This window comes from Hibiscus syriacus, unplaced genomic scaffold, assembly GCF_006381635.1.
Source record: "Hibiscus syriacus cultivar Baekdansim isolate YM2019G1 unplaced genomic scaffold, ASM638163v2 tig00112044_pilon, whole genome shotgun sequence".
In the NCBI taxonomy this organism is placed as follows: Eukaryota; Viridiplantae; Streptophyta; class Magnoliopsida; order Malvales; family Malvaceae; genus Hibiscus; species Hibiscus syriacus.
In genome coordinates, this window is record NW_024063242.1 from 288,614 (window position 1) to 306,847 (window position 18,234).

The 18,234-nt window shown below is 33.9% G+C and overlaps 1 pseudogene; it reads left to right on the top strand.

The window, feature by feature from the left end:
- Positions 1–8,394: 8,394 nt before the first annotated feature.
- On the top strand, positions 8,395–15,871 carry LOC120174236 (annotated as a pseudogene).
- Positions 15,872–18,234: the final 2,363 nt, after the last annotated feature.

The window sequence follows — 18,234 nt, forward strand, 5'->3', positions numbered from 1 at the left end:
TCACACCTCACGAGGAGCATTGGCCTTCCTTGTGTGGGTCTAATAAAGTATCTCTGGAAAGAACACGAAGTTGCTTATCCGGATATCAAATCCAAGATACGTTTTAGTGGTGTGATCTCCTGAGCTGAACCTGGTTCGCAAGTCTATAATGGGCCAGAATCGGGGGTAACCTTAGCATGTTGTAAAGATGGCTTGGGAACCTTTGCTAGAACCCATCCTCATATAGAGAATTTAGTAAGCCTACCCCGCTAGAGCCATGTGGATAGCCTAGGAGAACTAGAACGCATGTGGTTAGGATTATTAATTTTCTTTGTATGCATTTTTTTCAGTCTCAACTTTGAGTCATTTTATTTATTTTTGCTAAGATTACATTTTTGGACTAACATTTCAACTAACTTGATTATTTCTGTTTGTTTATACTAACATGGTTTCCTTTTGTCTGCTTATTGCATTTTGCATGAACGTGACATATCATTCAAAGGTATTGATCCCTAAATAACTGATCATTTAGAAGGTTTTTGAAAAACAATACCACAACAATACCTTTCGTTAGGATCGATAGGATTTTGAAGATGCTCCACGTAGATTAAGTAGCGTCAAGAGGGAGTCTACATACCAAGGAGAAGAACAAGACATTTTCCTGCTGAGGTAACAAGTTGGACTCGAGATGGTTCGACGATAAAGTCAACAGTTGAAGATCATAAACCAACTTGAAAGATTTCTAGAAGTAGGAGATGAAGTAGAAGCTTTGAAGACGATGCAAAACTATGATGCTCGAGGAGCTAGTCGACTTACAGATGGACAGGATCTTCACTTCCCCAGTGTACCAAGACATTGTCGATTTTTCGAGAATTATTCTAGGAACAATTATTTTGGGGTCAATTTCTTGTTGCATTTGCACTCCCATTTTTGCATCTTTGCATTTGCATGTGCATCTTTTGCATTAGTATATACACATTGTGCATTACATGGTATATATTACATCTGAACATTTGCATTAATCACGGATCCCGAAAGAAACTCATGGAGAATCTTGTGATAAAGGTTTTAAGGTAAATTGAAGTTACCATTTTATACTTAGAAAAGAATTGAGAGCTAAAGACGTGATGTTAGTGTCGTCTAAAGTTTGAGGTACCTCATTAAGAATGGTGGGGCATTGAAGTGCAAGGGTCAAAATTTAATCTATGTAGGGGTATAGATTTTAGATGAATGATGGGATATTTGATGCAAATTGAGAAAAATCATTACAACCACTAGAAACTTTTGATGCACTCGTATATTGTCTTGTTTGAATTTTTTTCTTTCTATTTTCATTAAAAAGTTTGTAAATAACTTGACAATCGAACATTTTAAGTAAAATACTACCTTCTGAGGTTATGAGCAATGAATAATTTTCAGACTCGAAATTCTTTAAATATCCACTGGATTAAAAACTCTTTTAAGAATCAGAGTTATAGATCTATGACAAAATGACAAAATTGAAAATTGATAAAACAAAGACCCTTGACCTTACCACAGATGATAAACTCGAACCCCATACCCTTCTCTTATAGGGACCATTATAGCTTTCTCCTCTCATGAGGAAATTATTAAGAGGCTTGTCATTCAGGTATGAATAGGAGCGGACAACATGGGACATCTCTTGTGTATGACTTTGCAAAACAGCCTAGACTACATTTCTGTTGAGGACGTTCAGTGATGATCCTAATCTTCACAAATGGAATAGTGGAATATATGAATTTAGTTTAGGTCAGTTGTTTGGGAACTGAACTCTAAATGTGAGATTTCCTGACCATCAATGATATCTAGACTATAACAGGTTCTTCTCGATGAGCTTAAGAAATTTTAAATCTGAATACTCTAAAAGTTAATAAATTATTACTATAGATTATACAATAAAGATGAGATAATCCGCTAAAGCAATTGGTTATAGAGGCAACTCAAAAGGCTTGGCTTTATGAATAGATTGCATTCAAACCATGACATTATTCAGATACTCGGCAGTTTGGTGTTTGCTCCACTGTAATTGTCAAGTCAAAGATCTTGTGATGAGACGAACCCTTCAGCTAGCCCAATGAGGGCAATTATAAGGTATATACAATAAAGCTGAAGTAAATGATCATATCTCCCGAAGGCCTTTCCTCCACATGCAGGAGCAAACAAACTATTGATCGTCTTCGAGATTGTTTCTCTCGAAACAAAGGGTCGTCTCGCTCGAGACAAGTTTTCTTAAAAACAAATTTCATCTCGGTGGAGACAATTTTCTTTAAAACAAAATTAATCTCACTTGAGATTGTTTTCTCTAAAAAAATTGTCTTACTTGAGACGTCTTTCTCTCAAAACAAATTTCGTCTCACTGGAGACAGATTTTCTTTAAAATACAAATTCTGAAATTGTTTCACTAGAAACAAAATTGATAAACTTTGAGATTGTTTCCCTTAAAACAAGTTTTGTCTCTATTGAGAGAGTTTCCCTTGAAACATAAACTTTGAGAACGTTTTCCTTGAAACATAAACTTTGAGAACGTTTTCCTTGAAATGAATTATGTCTCTCTTGAGATAGTTTCCCTTCAAACAAAAGATTTTGTCTCGCTTGAGACAGTTTTTACTCGAAACAATAAGATTTATTTCACTCAAGATTGTTTTTCTTAAAAGAAGATTTTTTCTCGCTTGAGACAATTTTTACTGAAAACAAGACATTTCATTTCACTACATGTTGTTTTTCTTAAAACAAGATTTGTCTCGATTGAGACAATTTTTACTCAAAAGAAGACATTCCATTCACTCAAGATTGTTTTTAAAGAAGATTTTATCTCGCTTGAGATAGTTTCTCTCGAAATAGGAGATTTTGTCTCGCTTGAGATAGTTTCCCTCGAAACAGAAGATTTTATCTCGCTTGAGATAGTTTCCCTTGAAACATGAGATTTTGTCTCGCTTGAGACAATTTTTACTCAAAAGAAGACATTTCATTTTACTCAAGATTGTTTTTAAAGAAGATTTTGTCTTGTTTGATATAGTTTCCCTCGAAACAGAAGATTTTGTCTCGCTTGAGATAGTTCCCCTCGAAATAGAATATTTTGTCTAGCTTGAGATAGTTTCTCTCGAAACATAAGATTTTGTCTCGCTTGAGATATTTTCCCTCGAAACAGAAGATTTTGTCACGCTTGAGATAGTTTCCCTCGAAACAGAAGATTTTGTCTTGCTTGAGATAGTTTCCCTCGAAAGAGAAGATTTTGTCTCGCTTGAGATAGTTTTCCTCGAAACAGAAGATTTTGTTTTGCTTGAGATAGTTTCCCTCGAAATAAAAGATTTTGTCTCGTTTGTGATAGTTTCCCTTGAAACAAAAGATTTTATCTCGCTTGAGATAGTTTCACTCGAAATAGAAGATTTTATCTCGCTTGAGATAGTTTCCCTCGAAACAGAAGATTTTATCTCGATTGGGATAGTTTCTCTTGAAACAAAAGATTTTATAAGAAACTAAGTTTGATTCTCAAGGTTTTCTTGACGAGTAAGTCTTTCGGGTCATCAGTTAGTCTTTTGAGCATGATGCTTAAATCTTTCGGGTCATCTATAAGTCTTTCGAGTATGATGATAAAACCTTCGGGCAGAGTGTTTTCAATATTTTCGATACTCGATTCATCACATATGGAATTGAATCAGCAACACCTCACTCGAGGGACCGACATTTTCAGTAGAGAATTCATTACGAAGAGCTTGTTCAACCTTTTCTTGATTCACGACATCTCAAATAAGGAACGCCTTGCTAAAGGGATCAATTTTTCAGTGGAGAAGACTGAAGATGAAGACTCAACCAAGAGAACGAAACAAATATGACATCATTTGCAGCAAGGACCTGACGAATTTCGCAGAAAGAGAAGAATTGACATTCCAAGTGAAGAGTTCGCAGCGTGATAAGAAGAGACCAATAAGAAAAATTGTGTTTTTATTATCTTTGCTTCATTTTCGTTTCACAGCAATGAGCAAAGAGGGGTAGCTATAAGCACAATTTTTTTTATTATACCCTACCACTACAATGCCTTCACCAAGCTCCCACCATCCTATATTTCATGCTCCACCAACCTTTCACCATTTCATGTTTCCTTCTTCCAATATCTTCCACCATTTCATGTTTCCTTCTTCCACCCACAACAATTATTTTCTTATTTTATATATATGTAATATGCTATAAAAGCCAAGGAGAAAATATAAAAGAGGAGGGAGTTTTCCCCCAAGAAATATGAAAAAAATGGTGACATTTTGGCTCATTTTCATTTTCATTTGGGTGTCACCGGGGTAGTCGGAACTTTAGCCGGCGGTGTTGAGCTTTGAAGGTTGGTAAACTTCTTGGCTGTTTACGTAAAACGTGGGGGGAAAGTATTTGGTTTTATGGAAAAGGGTCAAATCACGTATCTGGTCCCCTGTTTTTAGTAGTTTTATGTTTTGTTCACTTAGTTTTATGGTCAAATCTCAGTCTAGGTCCTCCTAGTTTCAGCGTGTTTTACGTCTATCAGGGTAAAATTATCTTTAAGCTCCCTTTTTAGCTTCTTTTGTACTCTGGTCAATTACTTTGTTGTTTATTTCGAATATGCATATTGATTTTAATAATTTTCGAATTTAGTCACTGTTTATTTCTTATTTAAATATGAACTTTTATTTTCTTTCATTTTAGTCAATGTAATTAGATTTTATGCAATTAGGTCCTTGTACTTATTTTATTTTTATTTGTTATTTATGTTGTTTTATTTGTTATTTTAATTATTTTAAATAAGTTTATTATTATTTAATTCATTTTATAGTTTTTTTTTAAATGTAGTTTTAATTTAGATTAATATTCGAATCAAGTTTAGTAATTAGAATTTCACCTTAGTTTTAATTAGGAATGATTTGATTCGAGTTTGCGCAAAATGCCTGATTACTCGAATCGATTGTTCAACTCTTAAAATTTATTAATAATTAATATTTTCTAAAAATACTTTAGGTTTAATAATTTAGATAATAATTTGGTTTTAATTAGCCCTAAACTTTAAAATTTGTCAATTTAGGTCCTTAAACTTTTAAATCTTTTAGAACTCGATTTTTAGATCTTGACATTTTAGTCTTGAACTTCAATTAGTGTTTTAATATTGACATAATTAAATAGGTTAAATAGAACCCCACTTTAGGTTAGATTTCAAACTAGTCTTTTAATTAGAGGATAATTCGAGTCGGCCCTCACGTAAATGCTCGAGGGACCATCTCGATTATTCAATTCGATAATTGATTAAAATTAAATAGAGTTAATATCAGAGTCTACATTTTTAGGTTTGAGCCTTTAGGTCCTTTAATTTTCATAATTTGACACTTTAAGTTAGAAAATAACCTTAATTCACTTTTAGTTTAATTAGGATTAAATAAAATTTTGTTTGATCACATTTTATTTTCAAACCTAAGGAAATGTTCACTTATTAGGGAATTAATAGTATATCTCCCGCAATCATTCTCAGGGGATGACTACTGGTGATTCTAGAAATAGGTCAACATCATTTTTAAAACCGCATCATGTTTTCTAAAAAACGAGGCAATGTTCAGTTATTAGGCACAATAGCTGATCTCCTACATTTACACTCGGGGGCAAATGCTATCGATCTCAATAAACGAATATCATTTTCAACTTTGCACCCGTAATGATTTTCAAATTAAAAATCGAACTCAAAATTTCCAATTTTAAATATAAGGTAACCAACTAGGTATCAATTTTTGGGCGCTTGTGGGTGCTAATCTTTCCCCAAGCGTAACTGACTCCCGAACCTGATTTCTGGATTTTCGCAGACACTAAAACTCGATATTTTATTAAAATGAAATGTTTTATTAAAATACCCAGTTTTTACAGTGTTCCAATCTCACCTTAAATGATTGGTGGCTACTCCTCACATTTCGAAACATTTTCAAAGAAGAAAACTCCCGAGCCGGTATCGCTTTTTCCCGTCCGGGCGAAAAATGGTGTCAACAAGAAAGAAATTTAAAAAATGTAAAATTGAGGATTGGATTGATTTTTTCACATTTACTAGATGAACAATGTTGTTTTATAAGAATAAAATATTTTATTTTAAATTTATAAGATCGATTAGAACATGAAAAATAACTCTTTTTCTTAATGATATAAGTATAATAAAAAAAATATGTATAACATTTGGTTAAAGTCATTTTTAGCATGATTTTTTTAAGTATTTTGAATTTAATGTCTTATTTTAAGATAAAAAGATCTAATCATGAATGAAAATTGTTAGCAAATAAACGGTTAACATAAAAAAATATGAATAATTTTTCTTTGATAAATATAAAATAATAAATTAGTTTTTTAGTAAGCTAAGTTAATTATAAAGTAGTATTTCTCAATCATTTGACAATGAACGCTCAATCATCTACTGCAACCACTGGTGTTCGAACTCATGACCTTTAGGAACAACAACGATTTTCTTAACCATTGAAGTAAGCTGATTTGTGCAAGAAAATAAATTACTTGAAAAAAAGAGAACAAGATCTTTAAAAGATATTGACTAAAATAATTTTTTATTAATCTACGGTAAGTACAATGAAGTATTTATTTAAAAATAAAATTTTAATCTTTTGATTAAACGCTCACACCCGTGATATTTATAGTGTTTGAACTCGAGATTTCAAAAAAAACAATAATCTTTATTTAATAGGCAACTTGATTTGTATATTAAATAATTATTTAATTAAATATTCCATACATTTATTTATTATCCTGACATTATTTTATTCATTAATGCTTTGTACATTTAAATTTCAAAAAAAAATTGTTGTTGGTTTTTCCATTTTTACTTGTACGGATCGCCTCCCCGTATTGCTTTACAGCTCAACAAATGTGATATTTTATTTAAATGCAATAATTAAGGTAATTAGTGGAGGGCAGATTAATTTTTTTTAATTGTTTAATGATTCAACTACTACTGTTCTGACAACATAATATAAACTTTCCATACATATTGAGCTAATTAAAAATCAAAGGTATAATTATTTAATATTTAGAATAAATGTTATTTTATAATCACTTGAGTTTAATAAAAAAAATTGAATATAATTAAATTAGTTAATTAATAAAAAATAAAAATGTAATATATTTAAAAATAAAATAAAAGTATTAAAATAATTTTTATTAAAATAATTAATATTTACTTTATATTTTTCATAATTTTATTAATTTTTTAAATAAATATAGTTAATTTAATGTTAGCAAATATTTTAAAAAAATTAAACTAGTAAACATATTAAATATTTTAAAAAAATCAAACTAGTACACATATTAATTTTTAATATATTGCTTTGATTAAATGCATATTTGAATTTACAAAAAAAAAACTTATAATCGATATTTTATCTAAAGTTTAGGAGTTAAAATAAAATTTAAATCTTTTTACTAACGGGTCACGTCATCAAACTAACTTCATCCAACGTCCAAGCGACCAAAACTTAATTAAACGATAACGTAAGTGACACAAACTTAATAAAACAATAATGTAAGTGATCAAAACTTATGTTTTTTGAAAGTAAAGTAACCAAAACTTAATCCACGTATTATTTACGTGAAAATGATATAATTTTAATTTTATATATTTACCGTGCCACATTAGCAAACTGCTAAAGGCTTAATGACAGTTAATCTTCGGTGACAACATCTTAATTTAAATTAAACGAAAGTGACAAATTCTTTTTTTTAATTGAGTGAAGAAAAATTTATAAAATTCAAACAGAAATTACCATTTTTGTAGTTTACCCTTATTTTTTTTCTATTTGAATAAGTTTATGTATATTCTATAGATAATATTTTTATTAATCTAGGGTAAGTTATCTGTTCAAATATAACTCTCAATCATTTTACATTAAACGCTCACACCCTTGATATTTTTTGTGCTCAAACTCTGGATCTCAAAGGATAACAACAATTCATTTCCACGAAGGTCACTCTGTTCATGGTAGATAATATTATCCGAACCCATATAACAGAGAAAAAAATATCACCCTCTACGTACTTAGACCACTTCTTGATTTTAATAAAATTAACCTATAATGATGTGCATTAAAGATGTAATCTTAATTATTTACTGTAATTTGTGGGTGAATAATTAATTCACTACATAATTAAAAATGGGCCTAAGGCCAAAATATAAGTTATATGAATTACAGTTGGGCTCGGATAGTCAATTGGAGAGCATAAACCGTCAGGAAAGCCGAGGAGTCGACGTAAAAACGGAAACTCGACAACCGTTTGACTGACTCCAGAAGCCCAAACGCCGACATATTTATGTATTTTTCATGTATTCTATCCAAGTTCCTTCATTCGGCCTTTTTAATTGAACGAAGTTCTCTTTGATAAGAAAAAAGTTAAAGATCCAAGTTCATTCATTCCTTAAACCTTTTTCCCCAAGCGAAAGAAGAGTTTGCTCGAGAATCTGGATTTGTACTTGTCTGGATGATTAAACTTTTCAAATCTCACATGCAAAGGCGTTTTAGCTAATGAATCTCTGAATTTTGAACTTTCTTCTTTTTCTTCTACATTTTCCAGAATTTCCGTTTTTCTTTTTCTTTGTTTCTATTTGGCCGTTAGGCCATGGAAGTTCGCGTGAAGGAAGAAATTATGGAAACGTTAAGCGCTGAAAGAGGGAGAGTAGGCGGAGTTGTACGGCAACAAACTTCCTCGGTTATCGAGCTCAGCAGCAGTAGCAGCGATTCGGACTCGAGCGGTTCAGGCGATCTGGACGAGAACGATAATGTAAACGGTGCCGTTTCTGCAGGGGAAGGGCCTGAAGGTAGGGCTTCGAAGAAGCGGAAGGTGAATGATGTTGGCTTTGTGCTGCCGGTGGGGTTTTGGCTTCTCTACCGCGGATGACCGGCTTCTATGCCATTGACGGTGGCGGAGGCTTCCGCGACGACGAACTCGCTGGAACAGGCGGCAACTAGTAGTGTGAGTTCAACTGTGATTTGCAAGCAGTTCTGGAAGGCCGGGGATTATGATGTTGGTCCATCTAGCGCTTGGGAGATATCTACAGGTATTACTGTTGATTAATAATGTTGTATTTCAAGTTATTAGTTATGTATCTTGCTTGCAGGATGACAATGTTAATTTGGTTCCAAATTTGAAACCTAGAGAAGCAAAGACATTTTGGAATCTTTTTTTAGTATATGATATTGTATGTTGCCATGGGAAGATGAGAATCTACAAGTTATATGAGCAAACTTGAAGACAGTGGGGTGTCTGCATTTTGAGTTTTGCATTGCTTGAAAAATATGCTGACCTCTTTATACCCTTAACTCTGTTTTTGCATTTCTAAATTTATTGGGAAGTTCAAATTATAATTTAATCATGCGGAGCCTAAACATGTAATTGCTTGATATCGGTTTCTTTATTTATTGACTTTGTTCAATGCTTGTGCCCTTAATCTCATTTGACTGTAGGTGGTATGGATCATGTCAGGGTTCATCCAAAATTTCTACATTCCAACGCAACGAGTCATAAATGGGCCCTTGGAGGTAGAGTTGCCTAACATATATTCATATCTTTGCTATGCATTTTTGCTTTTCTTCTCTTGTTAACGTTTCCTTGCTTTTATGGGCCTTCTTGGCTATGTTTATTATTTTACTTCTACAGCTTTTGCGGAACTTCTGGACAACTCTTTGGACGAGGTACTTGAAGCCAACCCTTTTCCTATTGTGTAATATTTGCTTTCCTTTTCCCAGTTTTGCAAGTGTCTTTCATTTTCTGATTTCAGGTTTGCAATGGAGCTACGTATGTTAACATAGATGTGCTCAAAAGTAAGAAGGATGGTAATAGAATCTTGGTAATTGAAGGTATTTCACTACGTCTAACATATGTGATATGATTATTATGCATTTTGAGTTGCTTATTTCTATATATTTAAAGTTGCTTCTTGAAATAGTTAGTTTTATGGTGTATTTATTTTCTTCACCCTTTTAATGATGTTATATGGAAAAAGTATCACATTTTCTCTGGTCCTGAAAGAAACAAGATTTTCAGTTTTGTGTTGATAACATGACAAGTTGTGGATGTTTATCACATTTTAATTGCAGATAATGGTGGTGGGATGGATCCTGATAAAATGCGGCATTGCATGTCCCTTGGATATTCTGCAAAAAGCAAAGTAGCAAACTCCATTGGACAATGTACGTATGAATTTCTATCATTTGGAAAAGAAATACTTTATAACCACTTATTTGTCTTCCTCGTAAAGCAGTTTTAATTCTCATATTCCTTTTCTACAGATGGCAATGGATTCAAGACTAGTACCATGAGGCTTGGTGCAGATGTTATTGTATTTTCTCGGTGTTGTGGAAAAGATGGAAAGCAGTTAGTCTTTCTTAATATTTTTGAGCTAGTATAATATTGTTAATTCAATTGTTTATGATGGGTTTGTGTAACTTCATTTTCATGGAATTATTGGTAAAAAAAAACTTTTCTGCTGTGTGTGTGTTACTTAAGTGGTAACTGTGTATTGTGCCTACTTGAGAAATTAAATAAAGTGGTTGTACTTGGTTTATCAGTATTTACTTAGACCAAGGTACTAGTGGTTAATTTTGAGTAGATTCGGTTCTTTTAAAGGGTAAATGGGTATTGTTCAATGACTTATTTGATTATGAACATTTTGCCCGTTGAGTCTGGCTGTGGCTAATAATCTTCACCTTGTGTTCATCCTCTTCTTATGGGTCCTGATGCATTGTTGTGACAGTGGCAATAATTTCCAAATATTTGTGTGTGACCATGTGTTTTCTCTTCATGCATATCTGCCATCATTATTGGATTTTATGCTTTTATTTTTTACATACAAAAATTCTTCTACTTCCTATTTGAACTCCACTTTTTATTTATTGTTGCTACAACAAGTAATCTTATTATCTGGTTTGCTTGTAGCCCCACGCAGAGCATTGGATTGCTATCCTACACTTTTTTGACAAGCACAGGAATGGAAGACATTGTGGTGCCCATGGTAATGACAACTAGGAAATTTACGTTGCTGCATGATGAATATGGTGGTTGTAATTCTCATTGCATTTAGAATGGTGGTAGTAACTTTTATAACCAAATGAGTATAGGTTCAATGCAATAGAAGGTTTATTTCTTCAGCTCAACTTATGTTTTGACAATATGCAAGCTTGAGAGAATTTTCTTAAGTGAATCACCAATTCGTTACTCCATGCTATTGGTTTAGTCTGTTATTTCTCAATCATCCGTTATTCACTGCAGAGGTTGTTAATTTATGGTGTTTCTCCTATGAATGGCTTACATAAAACTAGAGGTTAAATAATCTTGTGCTTAAGCCAAGTAATTCTGTTTTTTATTTGCCTATTGAAGCCATGCTAGAAGTCATTTCTTTCAGGATAGAAAAAATAAAAGATAAAGTTGAGGGATCATATGTTTGTGTAGCTTAGAATTTTATGTACTTAAAGATGGAAAGCTACTGCAGAAACTATGCTCTAGTTGTGCCCTTTATTCTTTATGGGGATTGAAATGAACAGCTAGATTATGAACTTCATAGAATCTTTATTGGTTTAGTCTGTTATTTTCTCAATCATCCCGTTATTCACTGCAGAGGTTGTTAATTTATGGTGTTTCTCCTATGAATGGCTTACATAAAACTAGAGGTTAAATAATCTTGTGCTTAAGCCAAGTAATTCTGTTTTTATTTGCCTATTGAAGCCATGCTAGAAGTCATTTCTTTCAGGATAGAAAAAATAAAAGATAAAGTTGAGGGATCATATGTTTGTGTAGCATAGAATTTTATGTACTTAAAGATGGAAGCTACTGCAGAAACTATGCTCTAGTTGTGCCCTTTATTCTTTATGGGGATTGAAATGAACAGCTAGATTATGAACTGCATAGAATCTTTATTGGTTTAGTCTGTTATTTTCTCAATCATCCCGTTATTCACTGCAGAGGTTGTTAATTTATGGTGTTTCTCCTATGAATGGCTTACATAAAACTAGAGGTTAAATAATCTTGTGCTTAAGCCAAGTAATTCTGTTTTTTATTTGCCTATTGAAGCCATGCTAGAAGTCATTTCTTTCAGGATAGAAAAAATAAAAGATAAAGTTGAGGGATCATATGTCTGTGTAGCATAGAATTTTATGTACTTAAAGATGGAAAGCTACTGCAGAAACTATGCTCTAGTTGTGCCTTTAATCTTTATGGGGATTGAAATGAACAGCTAGATTATGAATGGCAACAAAATGAATGGAGGAAGTTGATGCGATCTACTGTCAGTGATTGGGATAGGAATGTAGACACTATACTACAGTGGTCTCCATTTTCAAGTGAAGTAGACCTCCTTCGACAGGTAATTCTGGTTCTCCTTTCACAATTCCAAGTTATGGTCCAAGATTTTGTTTTTGAGTTAAAATCATTTTGATTGGCAAAAGGAAACAAGCACAATTTTGTTGCCATTAGAAAGATGATTGCTGAAGATGTGTCTGGGAAAGTAGCTGTTTCATATTCTGACTTATATTCTTTGCTTTTGCACTGTTGTCAGTGTATTCCCTTACTGTCAGCATTTTTTTGTCCATTATTTTTTCATTATGCGTTTGGTAATTGGTACTTGTCTGTTTAGCTTTTCTTGCTTTGTGCTTTTCTATTATGATTGTGGTAAATTGTTTACTTTTCCTGTTTCTAGTTCAATCTCATGAAAGACCACGGGACACGAATTATTATATATCTCTGGGAGGATGACCAGGGGCTATCGGAGCTTGATTTTCATGCTGACCAACATGTATGTCTCAATTGTTCTGGACTTTTTCTTTACTATTAAAATCCAAATACAAACAGAATAGAATGCATTTGTTATGTTAAATTTATGGGGTGAATTATTCTTGGCAGGATATCCAACTCAGAGGCGTTAACCGTGATGAGAAAAATATACAAATGGCTAAAGAATTTCCGAACTCTAGGCACTTTTTGTCGTATAGACATTCATTGAGGGTAACACATATTTTCTGGCAGAAAAAATTATGATTTATACTGTTGATGCTCGTTTTGTTTTATTATGCCTTAGCTTGAGACAGCACATATATTTTTGGCATATATTATTGATTATAATTTACTTTCTGTGTTCATTTGGCAGAGTTATGTATCAATTCTTTATTTGAGACTTCCACCTAACTTCAGAATCATCCTACGTGGGAAAGATGTTGAGCACCACAACATAGTTAATGATATGATGCTGACTGAGATGATAACTTATAGACCAAATCCCAGTGCTGAGGGAGCTCCCAAGGATTTGAATGTAATAATAATTGAGTAGTATTATATTTATCTTCTATTTGCTTTGCTATATGCTTGTTTGATGCTGATTTTCGTCACTTTTGTCATCAGCTGGTTGCTGTGGTGACCATTGGTTTTGTGAAAGATGCCAAATATCATATTGATGTTCAAGGTTTTAATGTTTATCACAAAAACGACTCATCAAGGTTTGTTCCATATTTTCTTCGAATTTGATGTATCAGAAGGATTGCCTATACATATTCCTTTTATTAAGTTCTCTCTTTCGTAATTTGCATACTTTTTCATATTTTCGTAAACTGGGTCCTTCCATGCATGTCTAAGATGTCTGATTTGATTTTCAGAAGGGAGAGATGTACGATACTGCTTTCCTCTGGTAGCATAATTTTGTGATGTTTATAATCCACTCTGGGTCTTCCATTGATTTCACTTATATTTTAATTGACGCATTTAATGAATGTGTGTTTTTGCACTTTGCTTAACATGCTTGTCGATTTTACATCCATGTGTTTCCGTTTGATATTGCTCTTCCCTGATGCCTTCTTTTAACCTATTTCTCCAGCCATTTTGGAGGGTCTGGAATGCTGCTGGGAGTGATGGTCGTGGGGTTATAGGTACATTTTTGGCACTGGGCACACCTATTTAGTTCACTGGTTTATGTCCTTGCACGCTGGGTTTGCAACCCCCTCCTCCTCCCCCACCCCCCCAAAAAAAATGTTCTAATGTGCTTCCTTCTTATGACAGGTGTTTTTGAGGCTAATTTTATTGAGCCAGCTCATGATAAGCAGGGTTTTGAGCGTACAACGGTTCTTGCTAGACTTGAAGCACGACTAAAGGAAATGCAAAAAACTTACTGGTTTGTCGCCAACAATGTTACCTTTTCTTTCAATTCTTGCTTTTGATCCAAGCTAATTTCTAATGGCTTTTAACTTATTTATTTTAGGAGAACCAATTGTCATAGAATTGGCTATGCTCCACGGCGTAATAAGAAAGGTATAGAACAGTCTTTAGACAGAGGTATGCCACTTCTCTCTCTCGTTTTAAAGACTTGCTTGTTGCCGACAGTGAACTTTAAGTTACTCCCTGATTGATGTCTAACTTTTTGATCCCGTAGATGCCTCTCCCAATCTTGATATGCAACAATCTACTCAATCTAATAAGAAGAGTACATCCAGCAGCAAGAGACTGTCTACAGAATCGGACAAGTTGTATTCACCCTCAAATTGGAATAAAAGAGGAAAAGAATGTCGGGAATTTCCTAAAGATGGTGGAAATGGACATGTGTTTAGCAAGGGTGAAAATAGCAGAAAGGCACCGGCAGATAACTGTACGATGGTCACTCCAAAATCTGGAAAAGGATTAAGCTCTTTTAAATCATCTTCTCCTTCTACAGAAGATGACAGCGATAATGTGTGTGAGGTCTTGCCTGAGAAGCATGCTAATGGGAGCAATAAAAAGTTTGTTACACGATCAAAGTCTAAGGTTATTCTTATGCATTGCTTATCTTTTATTCAATTGTTTCTTTCAAGCACTTATTTTCATATGCACATGCATGCGGACGTGTTATTTTTGTGGTGTAGTTTTTTGCCAGAAAAAAATGGTCTTTCTGAACCGTTATATTTAGGTGTTTCCAATAATCACTTTCTCTTCAAATCGCAGGAACTTGGTCGGAATGATGATGATCCATCCCTTCCCGAGACCGATTTGCATATCATAGAGCAGTTGAAACAGGAAAATTCAAGATTAAAAGAAAGGTTTTTAGAAATTATGTATTTTATCATTTACGAGTTTCAGGATGACCTGACTTCAATCTAAAAGATGCTATTATCTTTTTGTAGATTAAAGAAATTTGAAGGAGGACGACATCAAGATCATTTGCTCAACGATTTGCAAGAGGAAAAAAACAGGCATCAATCACTCGAAATTGAGGTATTTCCCTTCTCCAACTAGCTTGGAGTAAAATGCAAGGAATTGTTACACTTCATTTGTTTATTTATTTTGTTTATCAGCTTGCAGAGGCACAGAAAAAAATTGAGCAACTGAACCTTGAACAAGAAAGCCTCATTGGCATATTCTCAGAGGAGAGAGATCGAAGAGACGAAGAGGAAGAGAAGTTGAGAAAAAAGTTAAAAGTATTGTATTCCATCCACTCCCCTTTCTATCGTCTTTCATCGCATCTTTTTACGTAGTAGATGTGTTTTTCTTGAAAGGGACATGATTATTGAGAATGGTTTGCCTTTTAGGACGCATCCAATACCATCCAGGAGTTGCTTGACAAAATTAAGGTGTTGGAGAAGATGAAATCTCCTAATGTCAAGCGGGAGCATCGGCAGCCACTGTAGCACTATTTGTTGTCACAGTGGTGTACTTTAACATTTTCACTAGCAAGCAACCAGAAGTGATTCTCGAATGTATAATCCGATGAAGTTTCCGGAGCAACTGGTTCTTTTTGTTACTATGTTGAGTGACGGCACCATTTTCTCACATCACTAACATGGTAGAACCGTTGTACATGCTTTGGTAGTGGTACTGATTAACGGGATATGTAAACATGGATGTTTAAAGTTTATCAAAAGCAGAATCAAGTTTCAAACTTCGCTTAGACCCAACTTTCTTACGCCAAAAGAATGGTTAAATGACTATTTTCAACGGGGCTATGTTCTCTTTCTAGCTGAAGAGTTAACTAATGGAAACTGAATTCACCAATAGAATCTGACGATGTGTCTCATTAAGGAAAGTTATGATTTATCATAGAGAAAATCGCCTCAGTGACCAAAAAAAAGTTATAATATACGATTTTAACCAACTTTTTTTGGATTTGCCAAAATGACCAATAAAATCGCAACGCGAAATAAAAATCGCAACGCGATCCCCAGAATCGCAAATCAGTTTCCAAAATCGCAACGCGATTCTTGAAAATCGCAATGCGATAGTACAAATTCGCATTGCGATTTTCCAAAATCGCAACGCGAATATGAAAATCGCAACGCGAACACATAAATCGCAACGCGTATCCGTAAATCGCAACGTGTATCCGTAAATCGCAACGCGTATGGGTAAATCGCAATGCGTATCCGTATATCGCAACGCGTATCCGTAAATCGCAACGATAATCCGTAAATCGCAACGAGAATCTGTAAATCGCAACGATAATCCGTAAATCGCAACGATAATCCGTAAATCGCAACGAGAATCTGTAAATCCGGTAGGGCATATGTCTGTAAATCACAACACTGAAATTTTGGGTATATAACACTGAAATCATAAACTAAATCCCTAAATCGCAACTCATTCCATCTCCATCTATCACTCTCTCCGGCGACATCCGTTCCTATATCCAACGACATCCTTCCCAATCCGGCAACAGGTTTTAGTTTCGCAGCTCGTCTGTTTAGTAAATTAATTTACAACCATGAAATCATCTAATGTTGATCATGTTTGGATAGATTTGTGTTTTGGAGGGTCATGGGATAATGTAATGGTGTTTTACAATATATGCCTTTACCCATGAATCTTCAACTAAAATTGTCTTTACAAAAGTTAACTTATGAAACTCTAATGCTACGTGTTTCAAATAAATTGAATTTAGAGCCCCTAAGTGGATTTAGGCTATCTTATCAGAGAAATGGTAAAGTTTATTTGTTAACCGACAATGAAGATGTTTAACGATTCATTGCTTACATTAGTGTTTCACAAGATGATGTTACATTGTATGTTGTTGAACCTAGAAGTAGTATTGTTGGGTCAGTAGCGGGTAGTAATCAACTAAGTTTTTCTCAAAACCCACAACCTTTCTCTAATCCAAATCCCAATCAACTTTCAGCACCAAATTCCGGTTTTCGTATTGACCAGTTAGACGATGATGAGCCAACAGAAAAAATTGTGAGTACTAGTCAGTATTCGAAATTTGGTCTTGGTCAATATCCGGACTTTGATATTGGTCAATACACGGATTTTGATGATGTTTCAGAAGAAGAAACAGACCCTGCGTGTAATGATTTTGATATTGGTCAATACCCGAATTTTGATGATGAAACAGCCGTTGCCGAAGAATGTATTGATGATGATAATGAGGAGGAAGTTACGACTGTGAATGAACATGTTGAACATCCATTCTGTAATTCATATAATCCTGAAGAAGAAAAAGAAGAAGAAAAAGTCCCCGAAGAAAAGAAAATGCCACGGGCGTATAACTGGAATATGCCAGAATTACTTCAGATACCGGAAGAAGAGTTGATAAAGAAAGCAGTTGATTGTTACACAAAAGTTATTCGTATCAAGAAAGATGATTGTTTTGATACAAAGGAAGACTTGAAGATAGCTTTGTATACGAAATGTGTGGAAGATGGCTATCAACTAAAAGTTAACAAATCAAGCAAAGATCGTTTCGAAACAAGGTGTATGATTGACAAAAACTGTACGTGGCGTATGATTGCAAAGAGAATAAAAGATTGCAAAATGTTTCAAGTTAGGACTTTTATTGATAAACATACATGTTCAAGAACCCAAGTTTTCCTCACCATAGACAGGCAAACAAAAGGTGTTGGGTGGTTTTCTGGTTGAGTTAATGTTTTTGAATGGCAGGGTATATCGGGGACATGAAATTATGACTGACATGAATGCTCGGTTCAAGATTAGTATATCATATTCTCAAGCTTGGAGAGCCAAATGTTATGCCTTGGAATTGTTGAGGGGGTCGCCAGAAGCATCGTTTGCCCAACTGCCGGCTTATTGTCACAATTTAAAGCTGAAAAATCCTGGGTCGGTAACTCATATCAAAACAGATAGAGATGGACGCTTTGAGTTTCTGTTTATCGCCATTGGTGCTACGGTTAGTAAATCAATATAATTTTGTTGACTCATTTTTGTTAGTTACATGCATTTCACATTTAAATGATTATATTTCTTGTGTATATTTTGTAGATTCGTTCGTTTATTACTTGCATG